The sequence below is a fragment of the Lissotriton vulgaris genome, chromosome 9 (genome assembly GCF_964263255.1).
Source record: "Lissotriton vulgaris chromosome 9, aLisVul1.2, whole genome shotgun sequence".
Classification (NCBI taxonomy): Eukaryota; Metazoa; Chordata; class Amphibia; order Caudata; family Salamandridae; genus Lissotriton; species Lissotriton vulgaris.
The window spans coordinates 767157743-767181159 of NC_141697.1; the positions used below are offsets into that span (position 1 = coordinate 767157743).

Consider the following 23417-nt stretch of genomic DNA (forward strand, 5'->3'; position numbering starts at 1 on the left):
CCCAAAGAGCCGCACCGCCACCTGATCACAGATGGAAAGATGGAGCGTTAAAAGGAGGAGGGCGGGGACAGAAGGACAGGGGAGCACGGGCGAGGAATGAGGAAGAATGCGGGAGAGGGGGGGAGAGAGGAGGCGCTAGACCACTGGAAGGAGGAAGGCAGGTGCAGGTGGATTGAGGGGAGGGAGGAGAGAGATATAGAACAGAGGGGGTGGGCGGGGTTATAAGCCAGATGCACTAGGAGGGAGGCAGAGAGGCGGGGAGATCGGCTCCACTTTGAATTAAACACCCTGATGAGAGAGCGGGCCACCGCGGCTCTCCAGAGCTTCATCCGGGAGCTGGCCCCTACAGAGAGCGGCAGCATCCCTCGGTGCTGCTGCACCCTAGCCCCGCTCCCCTCGCCAGCCGCCCGTTCTCTCCCTCCTCCCCGCAGCTCCTTCGGCACACCCACCCCTCAGAAGCCACATGCGCTGCTCCCCGTTATCCGTGTGCCCCTTCTTCCCCGTGAATCTCCTCTGTTGACGAATTTTCTTTGCCCTCCATCCCAGCATCCCCCTCCTGCCCCCCTCGCCTCATCGCGCATCCTTCCTCAAGGCTCCCGGACATGACGCGCTTCTCAGCCGGCACCACTGCCCCCCATCTTTATTTGGGAAGCCTCAGTCCCCGTGCCATGTAGACCCACGCTGAGAGGGGCGTATATTTTCTGTTCTACGCCTCCTTGTACTCCTCCCGGGTGGTCCTTATTTTCCAGTATCCCCTCATCACCAGAGACAACCCCCTGGCACACGGCCTTACATCCTCACCTTCCTCCAATGAGCTGGTGACCAGGACCGACGACGGGCACACAAGGGAGGCGGTGGAAGAGGACGCCGACCGTGCCTGCTGACGGTGAGTACCTACCTGCAGGGGTGTACACGCAGGTCGGGGAAGGGGGCTGGTGTGGGGGCGGCACCCTCCACTGTTTACGAAGGTAGTGGTGGGCTGCTCCTAGAAATAAATACATTTAAAGAAAAAACATCATTGGGATGCGCGCTCTGCCTCCCGTGTTTTTAAGTAATAGGTGAAAATCCTTCCGCCTCAGATGCACCGTGAAACAGGCCGGGAATAGGCAGGTCAGACCGGGATAGAGACTGGTTTAGTAGAGATCTATTACCAGTGGCGTAGCCAGTGTGTCAGGCTCCCTGGTGCAGGTAAGGAAATGCCCCCCCCCCCCCACCCCGGCCGCAGTCTGAACTCTGAAGTGCACCTGCTGCACCCCGCCAGCGGCTTAGCCAATGTGTCACGAGCCCTAGGGCAGGAAAGGAAATGGCCCCTGGCAGCAGTTAGAATTATGAAATATAGTAATATTCATGGTTTAGTGGCCCCCTCGCACCTTTGCACCCGGTGCCGCTGCACCTGCTGCACCCTTCCAGCGGCGTAGCCAATGTGTCACGAGCCCTAGGGCAGGAAAGGAAATGGCCCCTGGCAGCAGTTAGAGTTATGAAATATAGTAATATTCATGGTTTAGTGGGCCCCTCGCACCTCTGCACCCGGTGCCACTCCACCTGCTGCACCCCGCCAGCGGCTTAGCCAATGTGTCACGAGCCCTAGGGCAGGAAAGGAAATGGCCCCTGGCAGCAGTTAGAATTATGAAATATAGTAATATTCATGGTTTAGTGGGTTCCTCGCACCTTTGCACCCGGTGCCGCTGCACCTGCTGCACCCTTCCAGCGGCGTGGCCAGTGTGTCACGAGCCCTAGCGCAGGAAACGAAATGGCCCCTGGCAGCTGTTAGAATGATGGAATACAGTAATAATCAGAATTCCGTGGGCCCCTGCGCCACCAGAGTTGCTGCACCAATTGGAGCTATGCCCCTGTCTATTGCAGGAGTCAGTCGAGGCCCAATCACCGAAGGCAGAATGAGGCTATTAAAGCTTTCTTATGCACCTGGTGCCTTTCCATTTGCCCATTGTTTGGAAGGCAGCACCAAGCAATTGTAGGATTAATTCCTTTGTGGACGTGCCCCCCCCCTTCCCGGAGGAGGTGTGGGCTCAGAGAAGAAATCATTTTAAAGCTCAGCAAGACGCAAAACGGGTGCAAGTGAATTTGCAATAGGCTCGAGGTAAGCGTGCCAATGAAGGCTCGCGCCTGCTCCAGCCGAGATGTCTGACCTGCCTCTTGCTCGGTCCTTCCTCCCATAGGACTGCTGAGTCAATATAGCGCCTAGCATCCTACCCCATGTCGGCATCCCTAGCAATATCGCTCAACCCAAATGCACTATTGAAAACAAACAGACACCGGCATCCCCTCTGGACAGCTGTGTCTTATGCAAGGCTATGCCAAGGCGCCCGACCATTCCAAATAGAAAAGTGTGTTTCTTTGTGCCGTTTTTCCGCTGAGAAGTAGTAGCCACGTGAAAGCGTACCTACAGGATGCAGCGCTACTGCACTTGGCAGGTGTATTACATTGTAAGCCCGTATAATTCTCTTCCTTACATATAGCTTTTCACTCAGCTAATCTGCAGCATGCACCTTTTAACCTCATTGTTAGCTAAACTGACCAGCCCTCCTGGCCTGAAAGTTAATCCTCTTTTGTACTTTTTCACCCTTTGAGAGTGACTCAAAATCAGTCAGTTTAACTTATTCTTGTAAGATTATTGCTTTTATCTATGTATTTTGCGAGGTGTGTACTTAGCAAGCCTGCCTAAGTGAGTTCTGCTTGTGCTACTCCTTTTTTGAAAGACTAGTATGCAGAAGGGGTTGATTTTCGGTGTAAAATTGGATACCTGAGAACATAACACCCAGCCAATGCAAAACAGACTCCAATCCAGGCTACCCTGCTATACCAAATTGTGTGTTTTTAGGCAAACTACATCCCTTCACTGTGTCTCCTTTTGCACCACCGCACCATTTAAGAGCACACCTGAGCTCAAAGTGCACTTGAAAATACACTCAGTTATTTTCAAACTCTGTTTGTTTAAAAGTCATTAATTTTGAGTGTTCATTCTTCATTTCTTGACATCACAAACGCTGCCCGTGAGCACTGTGTCCTGGCGATACAAAGGATTTCGCTGAGTGTGGGTCTCTGTGACCCATAGGGAGGTGTGTGGTAAGGTGACGTGGGTGCCCGAGGGGGGGGGAGGGGTAGACTCGTCAGAGCTCTGCACGTCTCGGTTCTGATATAATACATAGCGCATGGCCATTGTAGGACCCTGGTAGGTATCTGAAGTAAAATGACGTGTCAAAACTCTGTTGATGCTTTCACAGTTTTGTAGCCTCCTGGATTCACACAAGCTTGCTTTCACATCCTGCGAGGTATCGAGCCAGCACCTTATTATCCTTTGTGAGCATTCCAAGTTGAAATGTGGCCTTACCTAATTAAATTGACTTCGAGTTCTCAAAATGTATCATTCGGGTCACACCGTCTCCCTATAGCTTCACCTTCCGAACTGCATTGTATTGTATTTTCTTGGCATTTGTGTAGTGTGTACCACACTCCTCCAGGGCATAGCGGCCTTTCCTGGGTGGTTTGGTTGTATCGTTTTGTAGTGCCTTATGCTCATGGCTCAAAGTCTTCTAATTTCCGTTGGGTTCCTGGGTGCCCTCAGAACGCCTGGATTGGTCTATTTGAGATATGGCGATGTTTCTGTGCATGGCTCGATGGTGTGGTTGGTGCACAGTTGATCAAGTGTCACTGCGCATAAGCATGGGTGTTGCAGAAAACTATGAAAGTTGAAGGTATTGGCACTGAGACATCCACATATCTCTAACAGTTCATCTCTATACTGATTTGCACTCTGCACAAGATCTTATAATCAACATATTGATACCTAACATTTGCATTATGATATTAGACCTCAGCTATATAACGAGCTCTTACAGTCAGGGTCACTTGAATTATGAGATTGTGCAGCTGCAGCGATTTTTGAATTTTTATAGATTTGCCACATTTGCCATATAATCCATCAACTGCCACATAATGTGCAGATTAAAAAAAAATGTTTCTAGCTCATATGGTTCAATTGTTTAAAAAAAATGCAGCAATGGAAGGCCCTTTGCAGTACTGGACTGATCATCTTTCTGTTGCTTATTGCTATATTTGGGTGTTAAACTGATACTAATGCGGCGACATCAGTGCCAATATAGTCTTACCAAGTTAAACAATTTGAAAGAATGAAGTAACAGTGTTACAAAACGTGCTGCATTATGCCGCATAATTTGCCCCTTCTTGTCGCATGATTTACTCAATACTGCTGCATAATGTGGCCTTCTCCTGCCGCATAATTCCAGTGGCCCTGCTTACAGTACAGCCTCGCCTGACCCGCAGCACGTGCCATTATAGTAAACAGATATACACAAAGTTCTGACGTTTTTCCTTTTCACTTCCCTGTAGTGCACAAGGCTTTGTCAGTACTGAGATATTCACCGAGGGGGTTATATACAAACCCTGGGCGCCGCAGGAATCATACTTATAATGAATGAATGAACCTTTTTCTAGAGATTTATAGGTATGCTGGAGTTAATATTATTGTTGAAATGTGGAGTAATGCTACCCCAAAAAAAGGTGTGTGGTGGTTGTGCTATAAGCAACAAGGATGTGTTTAGTGCACTAAATGTATTAGGTTGCAGCAGCAGCATCACGAGCAGAAGTAGACATAAATAGTAGCCCCAATTTAAGGCTGAGCAACAATGTTATTATTAATGAAAATAAATGAGAGCCCCAATCTGCGGCCATAGAAGCATTAAGTAACGAGAAAGGGCGAATTAGCCAGTGTCCTCCAATACAAGGTCCCATGGTGTTATTATTTAGGAGAAAGAGTGTGTGTGACCCCCCCCCCCCCCCCCCCCACACACACACACCCCCACACACACTCTGTGACCTTAAGGGCAGGTTCAATGCTTGAGGCTAAGGATGCCCCAAGGGGTTGTTCTGCATTGTATTGTATTTGCACTATATAGCTCTTACTATCCCGTATGAGCGCTTTACAGCCAGTAGACGCTACACTGAAACCAGAGGCTAGCGGGACGGTGGTTTTAGAGAGGATTCGTCCAGGCCAGGCCTGCGTGGCGGAAGCTGGACAGGGCATTGGCAGGGCCTCCCGTCGGTAAGGTGCACTCCTCCCACCCGCTCACCCGACTTCTAAAGCTCCCCCCGCTCTACAACCGTGGCGCATTGTATACGGCATCGTCAGTGTAAGGGAATATCGCAAGGGCGCATTATAGGCCCGAATCGAGGCACGCAGTCAAAAGAACGGGAACAGCGCGCCTTTGTGCTCTGAAGAGACCGTAACCCTGATACCAGGCGTCAGAAGCGAAAGAGGAGCAGCCGTGCAACGAGACACAAGAGGAGACTGGAGAAAGCAGGGGGAGAGGAGAGGCATGGTAAAACCAAGGGAAGAAAGAAAACATAGGAGAAAGGGAGAGAGAGCAAAAGCGCGAGTACAGGACTAAAAGGAAAAGACAGAAAGGAGAGGGTAAAGGGACAGAGAGAGTGAGAAAGGAAGAACTAAACTGAGACAAAAAGGAGAAGAAGAATAACAATGAATAATGGAAAAATAAGGCTGATATGGTGACAAGGGAATAACGCAGAAAAAGATAACATTGATAAAACGATCGAGAGATAAAAAAGAGAGAGGAGACAACTTTATAAAGAAGCGGTAAGGAAACAACCAGCAGGACATTTGGAGGAAGGCCAAACGACACCGAGAAATGTAGAGAATAGGTGCTACTGTCAGCCCTGTATACTTTTCCCTGCATCCTATATGTATTCTTTGTCTCGTGCATTTAAAACTCTCTCTCTCTCTCTCTCTCTCTCTCTCTCTCTCTCTCTCTCTCTCTCTCTCTATATATATATATATATATATATATATATATATATATATATATATATATATATATATATATAATGTGTTGGGAGGTTATATAGCTCAGACACGACCCAAAGGTATCAGAGCTCTTTCCACGAGCACCAGTTGCTTTACAGACTGACGCATTCATTTTGTTAGGCACCGGGAGATTGGGAGATTAAGGGGCATATGTAGGAAGGCGTTTGCGATTCGCAAACGCCGGAATTTGCAGAATTCCGGCGTTTGCGAATCGCAAACGGCCATTTGGTATGTAGGTGCCACATAGCAAAATGAGGAATCGCTAAAATTGCGATTCCTTTTTTTGCTCAAGCATTTAAGGAATCACAATATTGCGATTCCTTAAATGCTATGTAGGGGTGACTTTTAAAATGCAATTTTGGCTTCAGAAATCGCAAAATATCACCTACTCCAAGTAGATGGTATTTTGGTATTTCCTGTCAAAATGCATTTTTTTTTTAATTCAAAGTGCCATGTGGTGCACAGACATGCCCTTAGGGCATGTATGTGCACCACATGTACTTACAGGCACATTCCAGGGGTGCAACAGGTGTCTTTTGGACACCCTGGCACCCTTGGAATTGTGATTCTCAAATTGCGATTTTCTCATAGAAAATCGCAATTTGAGAATGTATCCCCATTCATTCCTATGGGCCTCTTGGCCCTTAGGAATGAATGGGACACTCATTCCTTAATTGCGATTCGCAATTTGCTAATCGCAACTAAGGAATTTTAGCAATTCGCAAAAATATTGCTATTTTTTACCTACATTCCATTTTGCAATTGTCAAATAGTGATTCCTTAAAAATCGATATTTGAGAATTGCAAAATGGAAATTTCCTACATATGCCCCTAAGTGATTTGCCTAGAATCACAGGATGTTGAGAGTCCCTGCCGAGACTCGAACCTTTTCCCCAGCTTCAAGGTGGACGCTCTAGCTGTTAGTGGCTGTAATATATTCTGTGGTCAAACCATTTAGACCATACAGAAGTCAACTCTGTGAAGCTACCACACTAGCCAAACAGCAGAAAGAAAGAAATGCAACACAAAGATGCTTAAATATCCAAATTATTGTTATTTATAGAAAATTGTCCCGGTTGGTTCATCAGTTTACAGAATAAAACATAGAAGATTCCAATGTACAAAGAAAATATCAATTGATCCAATAGTACAAAAGAATAACGTCCCAGCTATTACATATAAGGTCCTTCACGTCCACTCCTGCTATCATTGACACGCGGCATCCAGTTTCTCACTGCAAATTCAGCAGTAGTCACTGTACTATATGTAATACCTGGGACGTTATTCTTTTGTACTATTGGATCAATTGATATTGGAATCTTCTATGTTTTATTCTGTAAACTGATGAACCAACCCTGACAATTTTCTATAAATAATAATAATTTGGATATTTAACTACTTCGACGCTACTGACGGAACCGTTCCGTCACGCCCCTCGGGTGGGCTGTGCTCATGACGGAACGGTTCCGTCACGGCCCGGCCGCCGCGCCTGCGCGGCGCTGATTTCGCGCCTGCGCGGCGGGTTTCATTAAGCGGGCGGGGCCGTGACGGAACCGTTCCGTCACAAGCACAGCTCACCCGCGAGCCGTGACGGAACGGTTCTGTCACCAGCGCAGGTGAGCCGCGCGCCTGCCCGCGACTGTTAGTGCTGCGGCGGAATAGCCGTCGCAGCGAAAGAGTTAAGCATCTTTGTGTTGCATTTCTTTCTTTCTGCTGTTTGGCTAGCGTGGTAGCTTCACAGAGTTGACTTCTGCATGGCCTAAAATGGTTTGACCACAGAATATATTACAGCCACTGATGTACATAGTTAGGATCTACAACTCTATTTACTAGAGATCCTTTTTGCTGCAAATAATATCGTGAAACAAACCCCTTGCTGGCATTTTTTTGTGATACATTATCTGCCCAAGCCCGCAAGGGTTTATTGGGTTACCCACCCCTCTTTGCCTATTGCTCTAGCTGTTAGCCCGCATATTACTAAAACACATTCTTTAATGAGTGTGGTGCACTTATCATGTAGCCATGTGGAGGTTCTGATGACATCTGCAACAGGGATGGAAGGGGCAGCGACACACACTCAACAACGGTAAAAAATAACATAGTGCGTCATAAATCAACGTAATCTATATGTCCCGCTCTCCACTCAGCCATAAAAAGTCCTAGCTCCAACGGCCCTCGTAAAAAAATACTTCCAAGCAGCATAAGACGCTGTGGTAATGCATGCACCGGCAGGCTGCGCGTTATCGCACATATGGTCGCTGTTGAGAAGTCCGTTTGATTTGTGGCCTGCGTCACCCCGCTCGCAGGAGCCATCATCCGAAAACGAAAAGGCACGCGCCATGGCGCGGATAAACAGCTCCGAGGGATCAAGCCTCGAGTGGGGTGTGACATGGCCCTCTTCAAAATCTATTGCCCGTAACCTAATGACTCCATAGGCAATCCCACTCATGGCGTCTTTATGACTCCTGGGAGCAGGAGGTGAAGGCCCTACTCTGAGGTAAACGTCTTTCCCCGTGTTTGTACAAGCGGTGCTTGGTTTAAGCTGGCGGTCGCTAGTGGGCGACTCTGGCATTCTTTTCCGCATTAGACGTTTTGTTTATTTTTATTCTTTTTGCATATTTTATATAGCGCGAACTTGACCCGAAGGTATTGGAGCGCATTACATGAGCACCTTATTTACATTACACATTCAGACACGAAGTAAGAGAGAGGGAAAACAGTAAACACACCAAGTGTAAAGACGTGGTAGAGACAGACTGAAAACCGTCACAAAGAGAGAAATCCGGAACCCCAGAGTGAGATAAAAAGGCGGGGAGTGCCTGGTAGTGGATTAAAGAGACATGCGGGAGATTTAAGACTACTCAGCCTTGTTAATCGGACATGAGGCAGATTTAAGACGACTCAGCCTTGGTATTTGGAAAGCCACCGTTTAATTTCGCCGGTCAGGGGCTTCTGATCAGAGCTTTGGGCACCAGCAGTCATTCTTTTACAAATTCAGCACCGTGTGAAAGGATTCCCTGCACTTAGATCTTTCTAGAATATGACATTGGATAAATGTCACCACACCCTCTCACGACTGCCCAAATCCTTCTATCCTGGCACTCATTCAGAGGGCCGCACAGTTCTGGAGGCAAATTGTGCACTTGGTTAATCTTGAGTTTTAGGGTATGGTATTTATCATCTGCAGAATTCATGCCTAATTCTGAGGTTATGTTTTTGCTTTGTTTCCCCTAAATTGGCAGGGTATGCCCAGACGTGGGCCCCGTGCTCACTTTACCACTGGATTCCAGCTAGCCTGGCTGATGACAGCTGATTACCAGAAACCGGTCCCAGTGAAGACATGGCTTGGCAGTTCGGCATGGACTGTTCCCATGAGGCACAGGGTCAGACTGATTTGCATATAGCCATGTCTGAACTAGGGTGGCGGAGTGAGCTAAAGAATGCTGATGGATTAAACCCAGATCAGTTGACTGGGGGTGAGTGCTTGCAATGTTCAACACTCCGTCCATCATCCCCTTTGGTTTTGCCGAATTCTGAGGTTAAGACATGAGGATGTGCAAAAAAGTGCTAACTGTGCATGTTTTCCACCAGTTCGAGGTGCACAAACTCAAAATGTCTGGTTTGCCAGCATCGTATATCAGTGGCCTAACAAAACTTGAGGGGGCATCCTGCAAAGTACATGGAGGGGGCCCCCATGCTCTGGATCCAGTCATAAGCTCCCCGGCCAGGGGCCCGTGGGAGCTCGCCCCCCCCCCCCCCCCCCCCACACACACACTACATGGGCTGCGGGGCTATTGCTACACAACTGCCGTTTATGCCTGAGTTAACCTGCGCAAACTATTCTAGTTAGAACACTGTGGTGAATTGGAAGCGCTATTCAGGTGCAAATGGGAGTTGCCACCAAAACTGCGATTTGTGCGGCCTTGAATGACGACAACCTTAATCTTTGCTTTGTCTTACGGTCCCCCATCCAACTCCTCCGCTCTGAATTGTAGGCATCTGAGATTCTGTTTCATAGATGACCATAAAGTTTTCATGAAGTTTTCTTAGGCTGAACTTGTCAAAGAAATACCTATTCTAAGCATGCTTTCTTTTGCACTCCATGGGCCTTGACATGACCCCCCCCCCAAATCCTGGGTGGGGTAATTACTAATGCCATTGGATGTCCTATTTTCCAGAGAAGTTATTCTCTCCCTAATTTTTGCCCACCCCAAAGTTGGGGATAGTGTAATGATAGTAAATATATTTTCTCTCGTTCCAACTTATGCATATTGAGTTTTGCAGACACATTTTGGACCAGCTGCATATCAAGTGGATAAAAACGCTTGGTTTGGTTTTACAGCACCAGTTATAACCGAGGCCACTGAATTTATGTAATTTGTCATTTAAATTTGAAAAGCGCATAAAACCATAAGGCATCAACTAGCTATAACCAGCAGGAGCATATGGGGGACCAACAAAGGCAATTATAGTTGTGAGAAAAGCCAAGTCTTCACATTCTTGCAAAATACAGAATATGAAGAAATGCTAGCGATGTGTACAGGCTGAGTGTTCCATTACCTAGCAGCTGCCATAGAAAATGCACACTCACCCCATATTGCCTTTCTAAAATAGAGAACAGTCACTTTCCCAGTAGCAGCTGCTACCAAACAAGGGAGGTGGGTCAGGGCGGTTTGAACGGATTGAGGGGGTGGGAAATAGATTTAAAAAAAACACTTACCTATATCGCTGACCACCGCCTGTTCTTCCTCCATCCTCCTGTTTTCACTCGGCAGGGAGCACACAGCCTCCAAGAATGCCCTGACCAATCACAACGCTGCCTTACATCAGCGTTGTGATAGGTTTGAGCGCCATGGTTTGGTCCTCAGACAGGGGCTGGCAGGCTGTGCATGTTCTCCACCCAGGCTGTAATGCAGCCTGGGTGGAGAACATGCAGAGTGCGCATGGCAATTTGGCTGGCCGGAGATGGCCTGCCAAACCATCATGCGCGCTTTAGGTGCTGCCACTACTCCTTCCCCAGTGACGCGTGGAGGCCAGCCCCTCCCACCTAGCTTCAGCTGCACGCTGAATACAGAAAACAATATGGTAATAGCGAACATTATTGTCATAACATTTTTTTTTAGCTTGCAGTTCAATCAGTGGGCAACACTCTCATCCTTAGCGGAAGAGCCGGCACTGCACTTTCCTCTGACCGGCCGATTTCAACTGTCTGTTGGGAAGATACCAGTTGAAAACAGTTCTTAAATAATATGAGCCTTGCTGGTTAAGGGCCTTAACAGCCCAACACAGTGCTTTGGAAAGCAGCCTCTTCCCCACTGGAAGCCAGTGAAGAGTCCTGAACCCCTCCCTCACCAATAGATGTTTAGGAACGCCCAAAACCGGTAGCACAGCCGCATTTTGGATAATCTGAAGTTTATTAAGGGATTACTGGTTGGTGTTCAAATACATAGCATTGCAGTAGTCAAGGCGAGATGTTATTAGCTCAATGACCACCGGGTGAAAAACATATACAGCAGGGTTGACTAAATTATGAGGCAACAAAAGTCAAATTATGCTAAAGAATGCAGACGATTATGTGATAGTAGGGGAGTATTGTTTACAACGCGGTGTTTACACCGCAGTGCCTTTGCGACGATGCCATTACAACGCAAGTCGTTACTACGACTTGCGCTGGATGGCGCTGTTGGACAAGGAATGTTGTAATTTTATATTCCAACACCTTCCCTACTGTTACGTGGACTGGTGTTGGAATATAAAATTATAAAATTCCAAAATCCGCGCCCTCCAACGCAAGTCATTGTAACGACTTGCGTTGTAATGCCCGCGATGTCAAGTACCGCAATCTAAAAGATCGCGTTGTACTGACATACATCCGTGATAGTATTACTTCATTATTTTAAAATGTGTACACATGTTAACACTTTCTGGGTAAATGATTCACCTCATTAGTCATTAGTCCCACGTTGACACCCAAATACAAAAACAAACTACAGAGAGGTGACCAGTCAACCTTTACAAAGAGCTTTCCCCTCCGCAGTAGCTTGTGTTGCCGCATTTCTAGTAACCTTTGATTCATTTAAGATTGAAACAATTTTTTCCTGAAATCTGAAGATTGTGAAGCAGATTTAGGAGTTTGTGGAAAACGCAACAATGCCATAATAATTGCAGAACACAGCGAAGACACAAAATTGCATAATTCCAGTGGCCCTGGTTAACATTTCTTTTCAACTTAAACTACCTTTTGCTCTCCATTCAGGATCTATGCTTTTGCTCTCCATTCAGGATCTATGAGTTATTGGGATTGAGGACCTTTGTCTTCCTCAAAGCTACCGTACACCCCAAGGGTGGATGACCATTCCCTCCAGCAGCCCCTCCTTTGGCACCCTCTGACGTAACTGACTCTGAAAATTACGATGCAAATGCTCTCTGTATACAAGCTGAGGCATGCACATCGGTATCACAGCAGTCCTGAGGTCAAATCGCTATTTATGGATAATGAAAGTCCACAACTCACTGTCGGTAGCAACAAAATTGGAGGACTCAAAGGCCTTTAAATTACAAAAAAGGTTCAACTAAGTTAAACATTAATTCTGCATGCTATGGCTCATATCCAAGTTAACAACTCTGAATTAGAAGTATTTCCTACATGTGGAAATGACCTAATCCTTTGGTAATGGTGTTCCATATGTGTGGTAAATCGCTCACCCTCTTCCGCCCTACTATAATGAGTCCCAGGTAAATATTGAGATCCCAGGTTCTGATATCCCTGGGTGCAACATTTACCCAGGTGGCAAATACTTCATATTCCAAATTTTGATTTAGAACCAGAATATTGTGGGTGGAATATCATCTCAAAAATATATATTGTGCCCAAAAAAAAGAATATTAAAATATTGTGTAAGTAAGTAGATATAGGGCAAGTATAGTTCTACTATACTTAGCTCGCCATCATTATACCTGGATGATATACATATTCAAAATGTGAACCTGAAAAAAACAAAGGTTAACCCCTTCTACGCGGGGCTGATTCCCCTGCAGTGCGGGGCCGCGCGAGCGCCGCGGTGCTCGTGACGAGCCCAGCTCGTCATTCTGCACAGTGGAGCTGTGCTCATGACGAGCTGAGCTCGTCACGTCCACTCCCGTAGAACGACCGCGCAGGGGGGGAATTAGCCCCGCGTGGGCCGTCCGCGGCCGTTATGACGGGCTTAGCTCGTCATGAGCACAGCTCCACTGTGCCTCATGATGAGCTGAGCTCGTCATAAGCACGCAAGGAGTTAAAGTGGTATAGTTAGGTAATGTAATAATATCTTACTTAACACAAAAACCTTACAAATTCTGTGAAAGAATCACATGTTTAAGTTATGGTATAGTTAGGTGAAAATATCAGTTTACCCAAACATTTTAAATTAAAACCCCCCCACTGAGCTTTGGCCTCACATAATACGTAACCCATGACATGTTCTATGACATCATTGATAACATCACTGATGACATCTGAAACTAGATCATTGATGATATGACTGTGCGTAGCAGGAGGTTACAAGTTATAGTTAATTCAGTTAAATATAACTGGTGAATTTCAGTGGTTTTTACCAATTAAAATGTAACATTTAAACTAACATTTATCGCCTAATTATAACTTCACTTTAACCTTTGATTTTTCAGTGAATTTCTAAGTTTTTTTAAATGGAAAGCAAATAATTTTTGCCATACCTCCATAGCTCAATACAACGTCACCATAAACTAAGCTATGTCTATCTATCTATCTATCTATCTATCTATCTATCTATCTATCTATCTATCTATCTATCTATCTATCTATCTATCTATCTATCTATCTATCTATCTATCTATCTATCTATCTATCTATCTATCTATCTATCTATCTATCTATCTATCTATCTATCTATCTATCTATCTATCTAAATACAGCAGAGTAAGGACAACTTCGCAATATTATCCAAGCAACTAAAAAAGAATACACCACACTCCTCTTGGATTTATCAACTCAACTTTTAACGACCTACACCTCCTCTCCACCTACGCGTTTCGAACTTTTGCAGTTCCTGATCACAGTAGTAACATTAGTCTTATGTTTGTATCACCAGTTATACCACGGCTCCCCACTCCATTATGTTTGTATCACCAGTTATACCACGGCTCCCCACTCCATCCCATAATGAGGCATTATGGGCTTGGTAGTTCCTTCACTACATTGTGCACGCATTTTGTGCTTACTAATCCTCAGTTTGTATTGCCTTCTGACATAGGCGTTTCACATCAGTATGTTAAGAGCCTTATCTGTACCTGAGTGGTGTACGATTACCAAAGAGCCCATAAAGAGTGATAAAAGTTTGTCACTCTGTTTTTACATGCATAGCACAATAATTAATTATGCGCATATGGGGCTCACAGTAGAGCAAATGCTCACTGTTGATTTTTGACTGAGTGTCAAACTGGTCTCGGCTGAGTGCCTATTAGTGATTCTTAATTCAATCAGTGTTCTGCACGATGTCATGACAGCAGCACAAACCAAGGACAAAAATTATACTAACAGTGATTTTATCTTTAACTCATCAAGATTTTCCAATCAATTCATGTGTTCATATTTACAGTGATTATAGAGCAGCAAAGAAAGAGGAATAGCAAAAGAAGACTTCTGGAGTAAAGTCAGTCCATTTTCAAAGTTTGAAATTCAGAATATATTATTTACAAATGTACATGCCTCTCTTCGTCTCCATTGAGGCCCTGAGGGCTTCTGGTCTTGAAACAAATTATTAGTTTGGACTCTAGGCGTCTCAACTTTTGAATTCTGTTTCCTTCTCTTTTATGTTCAAAGATGGTGGCTAAGCCTGAGTATTTGATATCCTGTCAAGTTTTACCGGTATGACTTAGTACATGCTTGGCTATGGCTTTGGTTGCATCTTTATTCGGGATCGCTCTAATGTGTTCTAATATTCGTTTTTTCAACTGAGATATAGTAGAACCTATGTAGCGTTTGCCACAACAACATTCTATAAGGTACACCACAAATTGTGTTTCACATGTGATTGTATCTTTGATTTCAAATGTTAAACCTCTAGGGTCCTTGATGCTCTTAAGATTTTTAACTACTTTGCAAGCTTTGCAAGTCATACATTTTGTGAATCCCCTTTGTCGTTTCTGTAGCCACGTTTCTGTTCGATCTCCTATTGTGGGACCAATATCTGGATCTTTCTTGATCACGTTCCAATATTTCATCAGAGTCTTACGAATTTGAAAGCTCTCCTTGGAATAGGCTAGGATTAATCGTGGCTTTTCTTCACTCTATGTTTTTTCATCATCTCTGTGTTTTACAATGAGGGTTTGAGCTCTTGTTTTCTGTCTTGCTCTAATCTATCTATCTATCTATCTATCTATCTATCTATACATCCATCTATCCATATATATATATATATATATATATATATATATATATATATATATATATATATATATATATATATATATATATATATATATATATATATATATATATATATATATATATATATATATATATATATTTATATATATGTATGTGTATATATATATATATATATACTTATCAACTTCTCCTCCCATCCAAGCAGAACAAGGGACACAGCGGGGCTTCACAGGTCGTTTATTGCCATGCCATGCATGCTGAGCTAGAAAGGGACAAAGACTTGCCATTCCTGCAGCAAAGGCTACAAGTATAGGATTGTCCAGAGCGATAAAAGGCTTTTGCCATTTTACAGCTCAGCATGGATAGCACTGTGCTAATCTTATGCTTAAAGACTTTGCTTTAAGACTCTGCTGAAGAAATAAATGGCAAAAGAGTTTGACCCTTTCTCGCTTGGCTTGGATAGCAGTGTGCTAATTCTATGCTTAAAAACTTTGTTTGATGTTATTTGGGTTGTCAATATTCTGGCCACAATATTTTCGTGAGCCAATATTTATGTGCTTGAGTTCCTGACATGTAACTGAAAGTTTCCTCTGAAAAATGTGGAGCAGCATACAAAAATACAAAATCAGTGTTTTCTACTCTCTCTCTCTCTCTCTCTCTCTCTCTCTCTCTCTCTCTCTCTCTCTATATATATATATATATATATATATATATATATATATATTACTATTAATAGATATATATACACACACACACATACATATATATATTTGCATATATATACATATATAATATGTGCTCTTTACAACACTGATACTTTTCAAACGGCATCTCATGTTTCATTTACTTAGTAAGCGTAGCCATTCACAGATCATCTGATGTTTTTGTGTATATTTCCACGAGGAAAACAGAAAAGTAACAAACCACTGTATAAGGATGATTACAATTTACAGGAACAGGAAGGGGCGATTAGGAGAATTCTCCAACCACACTGGGATTTGAACAAGGGAGGCATTATGGTGGGACCTGCTATGTGCAAGACACCCCAAATAACCTTTAGGATGGCCCTTCCATGCAGGATATGTTGGTACGCAATAGTCCCGAAGTTGCGAGCCCAAGAACCTGATTACAACAGGACAATGGGTTCCACAAATGTCATAAGTTCAATACATGCATACAGGGAGTGAACTCCAGAGAGTTCCATCTAACATGTCAACAAAGAAGGGACTGAGGGCATTGTTCAAAGTCCAGCATACGCGTCCCCGGTGAGACAATAGTATCAAATGGAGTATGCTGTTCCTGGAAAGCAAAGGTAGTCAAACGAGGAGGCTCGGAAGGTCTTGCCCTGAGCTGATACTGGAGACAGGGTGTCCCCCAATATAGGAAGTGGAACCCTCACACACACGGCTGGGTGTCATGCTTCATCATAGGGCTTGCTCCATGTCAGGCCGGCACTGCAATGCCTGATGGGCACCCTATAAGGGTCTCTTTCTCTGAGATATTTGGTCACAAGCCATTTGATGTAGTGAGGGTAAGGGGTCCTGGAAGTGTAGAAAAGTGAGTGCAGATGTGTGGTGAAGTTGTGAGGGGGGTTTTAGATAAAAGGGTAGCCCGTGGTACTCCAGAGTAACATTTTTTTTCAGATGAGCTCCTGGTCCCTATTAAAATCAAACAGTGAGTGCCACTTTAGGAATAATGTTCACTGGTGGCTATGAGGTGACATAGATAAGTCAATGTTTCATAATCTGTACCTATTGGTCAAATGGTTAAAATAGGGTGAAGATAAAGAGAATAAACTTCAGCATGTGAAAACATAATTACGTCATCAGTAGCCCTACTGCTATTCACTAATCTCACCTAAAAGAGAAAGGTTGCACAAGTAGGTTGGACATCTCTCTCCTGTGCTGATTAACTGTCTGTACATGGCTAATTTCTGGTCTTCAGTACGCTCAGCCCAATGGCCATGTAAGAAAATAAATATGTATTGTTAAAGTACAAAATAGACTCAATTCATATGAGACACTCAGGCCAAAATCAATAAAGTGGAAATCTAGTTTGGTTACTTTGGTTAGTTATCCTCTGTCTCCTGTGTCACTGTTTTTCTACCCACTTTCACCTCAGTCAAAAATATATACTAACAATGTAAATAAATGTTAAAGCTGTGTTTATTGCAGAGGCTCATCAACATTAAGCATGGGCGAATTTTGCGAATCTCGCGTTCGCGAATTTTGCGGATTTGCGAATTCTCGCGAATTTGCGGATTTTTTTTTTTGTGTTCGCGCGGGTTTCTGCCAGTTCGTGAGGGTTTTGTACAATTTCGCAAACGCGAACTTACCTGTCGGGTCGCAAGTTTTGCGAACTTGTTGTTTCTACGTGTCCAGCCTGTTTGGGACACTCTTCCTTCATCACTGCCACCCTCTGTCACCACTGCCACTCTCTGACTACTCATGCCACCCTCTGGCCCACCCATGCCACCCTCTGTTTCATCACAGCACCCTCTGGTTGTCCAGTGTACATTATTGTGGCAAAGCAAAGCACACCTTCCCTGCCTCAAGTGACCTGAATTAATTTGGGGCTGATTAATGTGTCACAGAATATTTTTTTAGCTGGCACCTGCTTCCTTAGTGCTTCCTGATTAGTGATCTTTTGCACTTGCTAAGTGCTTTCATTGTTGCAAAATTAGTTACAACACCTGTCCTGCCCCAACTGACAATAATGAATTAGGGGCTGATTAATGTGTCACTGGATTTGAACTTCCAGCCTGGCTCCTGCTTGTCTCCCTTAGCTGTAATTCAGGACCTTTGTGGCATATGTGTAACTATTCTGAGGGTCAGAGCAGGGTCACATAATAGTTGCAAGTAGGCAACTGAACTCTGGAGGGGCCCCTCAGGAAGCACTACAGGAAATGGCTACTAATGATGAGCTTGAACTTTTGAACCTGGTAAGTAGTTTCAGTTTTGCTAAGATCGTATTTCTGCAATTTAGCGCTTATTCGTGGGGCGCGAAGTTGAACTGGGAAGCCGCGAACTCACGCGAACAGTGCGAGCAAGCCATAAAATCCGCTGCTCGCGATTTGCGGATTTTGCGGGAAATTCACGAATCTCGCGGATTGCGAATTTACCGAAAATCCGCAAAATCCGCGAGCGGAACGGATTTTCCGCCCATACTTAATCAACATTATGCCCTTAAAATGTGAATGTAATTTTTCATAGCTATTTATCCCCTGCGGGATAATACAACAAGCATGAGGATGAATCAGGATTCCAGTCTATGTAATGAGAACAATCTGTTCCCACCTCTGGAGTGTTTAGGTACTGAATCAACACCAAAATATCTGCCTGTCGTCCAGTCCACATTTTTTGCTTCCTGGAAATGTTTGGCAGTGCTATAGCTTTGGTCATTGTTGGTTATCAATCTCCAGTGTTCCAGGATGCATTTCTTGACGGGGAAGGTTGTTGAGGCAACGTACCACTTCCCACAAGGGCAACTTATCACATAGACTACAAAGTCAGTCTCACAAGTTATCAATCTGGGAATCTGCTACTTTTTGTTCAGTCTGTGCAGGGTGACTTCCTGAATGTTGCGGCTATACTTACATTGTTTGCATTGCCTGCAACAACGGAACTGACTCAGTCAGTTAGTAGTTTTGGGTGTAAAGTGACTATGGACTAGCATGCCTTTCAAGGACACATTTCTTTGGTAAGTCATTGTGAGATTACACCCAATTTTTCTTTCAAGATGTTATCCTGTGTCAAGATGCCCCATCCATGTTCAGAATATTCCTCAGCTTACCTGCTTGGTTGTGGAATTTCATTATGAACCAAATAGGTTCACTGCCTGCTTGGCCTCTTGTTGGGGTGTGGGGTGGGGGTGTGTGTGTGGAAGAGGAGCAGAATAGAGCTTCCTCTCTCCTGAATTTGTCTGCCCTATGACTTTCCTGTTTCAGTTACTTGCATGGGTATTCCCTTGCTACAAGTCTCTTAGTCATCTTACTTTTTGTTTTCTGGTAACTATGTTTTAGCTTGGAGATACACACTGTAAGGGATACTCCATCTGAAAGTGGGTGGGTGACAACTTGATGGATGCAAAATGGAATTACCCACTGTTTGTTTCCTGAACAAATCAGTGTTTAAAACCCCATCAGTAATCCTGAGTCTGATGTCTAAGAAATCAATGGTATTTTGACTGTATTGCATGGTGAATTTTAAGTTAACTTTGTTTCTATTCAGATGTTGTACCAAGGTATTCAATTCCGTTTCATCACCTTTACAGATAAAGAAAATATCTTAAATATTGAACTAAAATAAACAAAGAAATTCTCCAGTTATAGTTAGCAGAGCCAAGTATAACCTAAGAACCAGACATGCACTGCATATGATCTTACATATTACATCACTCATGAAGTTTTCTGACATAATTTATGACTTCACTGATCACATCTTATGCCATCACAAATGACATCATCCAATGACTGCGCTAGTTTGTTTTATGGTTTATATAGTGCCGATTGGGTACCTGTTGGACTTGGCCCTTTTTGCAGGGTCATCCCTAAACTTTTTGCCTTTCTCCTAGCCTTTTCTCTGACACGGTGTTAGTGGTTTTAGGACTCTGGGCACTTTAGCACTGCTGTCCAGTGTAAAGTGCGTGTGCTCTCTGTGTTACATATGGTAAGTGTTAGAAATGGGATCCCTGGCTGGCCAGGGCTTGCGCCAAAGTCAGTCAGAGACCACCACTCCTAAGTCAGGGCAAGGGAGTTACACGCCAAGATAACCGCTGCTCACCCTCTAGGTAACGTGGCGCGAGCAGCAAGGCTAAACTTGGAGGCGATATGAGTTAAGTATTTGCGCACGCAGCCCAGCAACAACACCCAAGGCCCACCACAAAGGAAACTCCACACAAGGTTATATTGAAAAATAGCCTTTGTATTACAATAAACACATTAGATAAAAACACACACTTTACAATGTGCCAGGGGCACGGGCAGAATTTACAGGGGATATTTACAAGACAGGGCCACCTGGACCACTGTCAGGAATCAGCACTTTTAGAAGTAACACTTTTAGAACATAGCACATAGAATGTAAATTACTGTAGCACAAAATATAAAAATAGAGCACACAACCAGTAATCACTGGTAACCAGGACCTCACTAGCACCACCTGCACTAGGAGAAAAACCACCTAAGTATCACAATACCTGTAGGGGTGTAAGAACATAACACATGATGCAATGCATAACATTCATTCAGAGGTGTAAGGAAGGAAAACACATGATGCACCAACAATACATTCAGAGGTGGATAACAATAACAATTGCGCCAAACTCACAAGTCACCAACTGTGACTGTCCCTAGGCCAACTGGCCTCTCTAGGGCTAGTACGCCCTGTGTCCCAATGTCAGGGGGCCTAAATGGAGCAGCTGCCCACGAAGTGCTGGGCAGCTGGGTAACACTGTTGGGCCACTGCTGGAGCCTCGCAGGCTCTGGCCAGAACAATGTGAGCAAAGAGTGAGCCTCTCAGGGCTCTGTAGAAAAAGAGATATGCCTCCCTGGGAACCTCTCAGGGCTCCAACAACAAAGGTGCAGCCTCGCTGGGCTGTGGGGGTCCCTCACGGGGGACTCAGAATTATTGGCGGTGCCTCGAGCATCGACGGGCTCTCAACAAGGGGGGGGGGGGGGCACTCCAGAGCCTCTCGTGGCCTCACAGGAAATGCCCGGTTTCACAGGAGTCCCCCTCGGGGGACTCGGAATTACTGGTGGTGTAGAGCCTCGCAGGCTCTCAATAACTACCGGCGCGAGGTCGCGCTACGGGGGAGGGGCGGACACCGACAATGTGTCTCGACACCCCTCTCCCTTTGCTGCCCTTCTGGTTGGAGTCCCCAACGGGGACTCGGAATGCACTTGAGCCCCTCAGGGCTCGTCCAGATCGGGCCCGACACTGCCCCAGGCAGAGGCGCGACCCGGGGAACGCCCGCACTCACCGTTAGCTAGAGGCGGCGTCTCCTCGCGGCGTCGGCTCTCTCCGCTGGGCTTCCCCTTCTGGCTGTGGCGAGGTGTCCTCTCCTTGGTGCGGGGCTTCGTAAGCACCGCAGCCCTGCTCCTCGGGGCCCCGGCTGCAAAGGCTGGACTTCCGGTTTCCTCTCTCGGGGCCGCGCTGCAATTGGTCGGCCGGCCCCACTACTTCCGGGTCGTCGCGGGCAGCACGGCGGCCCGTCTCCGGCATTTCCAGGCGGGGGGTGAGTTTACCGAGGAGTGGGCTCCCTCGAGGTAAACTTAACAGATATCGGCAAGGTCCCTGGCAGGGTGGGCACCTGCCAGAGGGCAAATGAATCAAAAATAAGCGAGGTGGGCACTCGCTAGGCAGGCAAAGCGCTCCTCAGCGCTAAAAGGCAATTTACAGCGCTCCCTGCGCTAAATGCAAGATACAGCGCTCTTAAGCGCTAGTAGGGGAAAGAAAAGCGCTCCCAGGTGCTAGGAACATCAGAAAGCGCTCCCCAGCGCTAGCAGTAGATAAAGGTCCAGAAAAAGTCATTTCAAGGGGCAGGGGGCAAGGCTGGGCCCAGAGCTAGCTCACTGGGTCTCCAGGCAGGGAGACACTCCAAGTGGCGGTCCTCTGGCCCAGCAGCAGCAACAGCCCCCTTAGGATCCTGGCAGAGAACAACTTCTGTGGGGACACAGCCCCATTTTTATACACCTAAATCCTTTGTTTGGAGGTGCAGGGTGGGGGAGAAACCAGTCGCAGCTGGTTTGGGAGTACCCTTGATGGCCCAACCACCCCTTTCTTTCACTGGCAGGGCTAGGGTCATCAGTCACACCACAGGGGGGCGGAGCCAGCATTGTGTGGGGAAAACCCAGCTCATCCAGGACACAGGTACACTCCTCCCACACATCACTCATGCTAATCTCACACTCACCACCGGGCAGACCCACCCAGCCTTCCTGGAGCCAGGCTCACCAGCCAGCTCCAGCCAATCACACGCCAGGCATATTTTATATTAATATGCCAACTCCTAGAAGTGGCACTTCTACATATGACACACTCATGCAGCACACACCATTGCGAAGCATTCACTCTCACGAGTTCGCACATATCAAATTCGAACCTGTACACCCAACGCATCAGGAACTACCAGGGACACATACATTCCCCATGCATGCCATGGGAGGGCAGGCCTATCTCATCACATGCACTCAGAGTGCGCACGCACTTTCCACTGGGACACAGTGAAAGTGCGCAGAACCCCAAAAATCATCATCACCAGGTCACCATTACAAGCAAAAAGTCTAGGGGCGAACCTGCCAGAAGGGCCAAGTCCAACAGTAAGATTGGTCTACACCTGTTTGGTCTATTTAATTTACCTGTCAGTCCCTTGTAAAGTGGTATCTCATATATCCAGGGCTGTTAATTAAGTGCTACTGGTGGGCTTGCAGCACTGGTTGCGCCACCCACCAAAGTAGCCTTTCAAAACCTGTCTCAGGCCTCTGCCATTGCTGGGCCTGTGTGTGCAGTGTTACTGCTGCTATGATGTGGTACCTCAAGTGTGTGCCATGTCTGTGACCCCCCTCTTTCTGCATGTCAGTCACCCCCTAAGGTAGGCCCTAGCTAGCCCTATGGGCAGGGTGCATTGTAGGTAAAAGGTAGGACATGTACCTTAATTGTGTGACATGCCCTGGTAGTGACAAACGGCCATTTTGTTTTCTCACTACTGTGAGGCTGCTCTCCCATAGGAATGCATTGGGAATTCCCTGATAAGTGTTTCAGTGGTAATTCCTGATATGAGAGGAGCAGCAAGGTCAAGTTTGGTATATTTGGAAACGTGATAATAAATGCTACGCAATGGTGTGCGCAGATTTATTATAACTAGAAATGGCACTGTTAGATGTTGGCATTTCAGTGTGCTATGTGTCTGTCTGCCTGATGTGGATTGCATGTCTGACTTCTGAGTAACAGGAGCTGGTGAGGTGTGTGTGGCTCCAGGAGGGGCAGGGTGAGTCAGCACTAGGCTGAATTGGACGTCTGCATTTGGAGTAGTGGGAGGAGAAGTCCCTGGTCCCTGAATAGGTCTGTGCCTAGCCTGTACAATGCTGGCTCCACCCCTGTGGTGTGTCTGATGATGAGCCCCCACCTGACAAAGGGGAAAAGAAGCATGGTA

The 23417-nt window shown here is 45.7% G+C and overlaps 1 protein-coding gene across 1 annotated transcript in view; it reads left to right on the forward strand.

Moving 5' to 3' along the window:
• The first annotated feature begins 215 nt into the window (after nucleotides 1–215).
• GAL3ST3 (galactose-3-O-sulfotransferase 3) overlaps nucleotides 216–23417 on the forward strand; it is a 160972-nt gene continuing 137770 nt past the window's right edge. Inside the window, exon 1 of the mRNA XM_086938497.1 lies at nucleotides 216–886. The gene's annotated coding sequence lies outside the window, so the exon portion shown is untranslated. The remainder of the gene's footprint in view (nucleotides 887–23417) is intronic.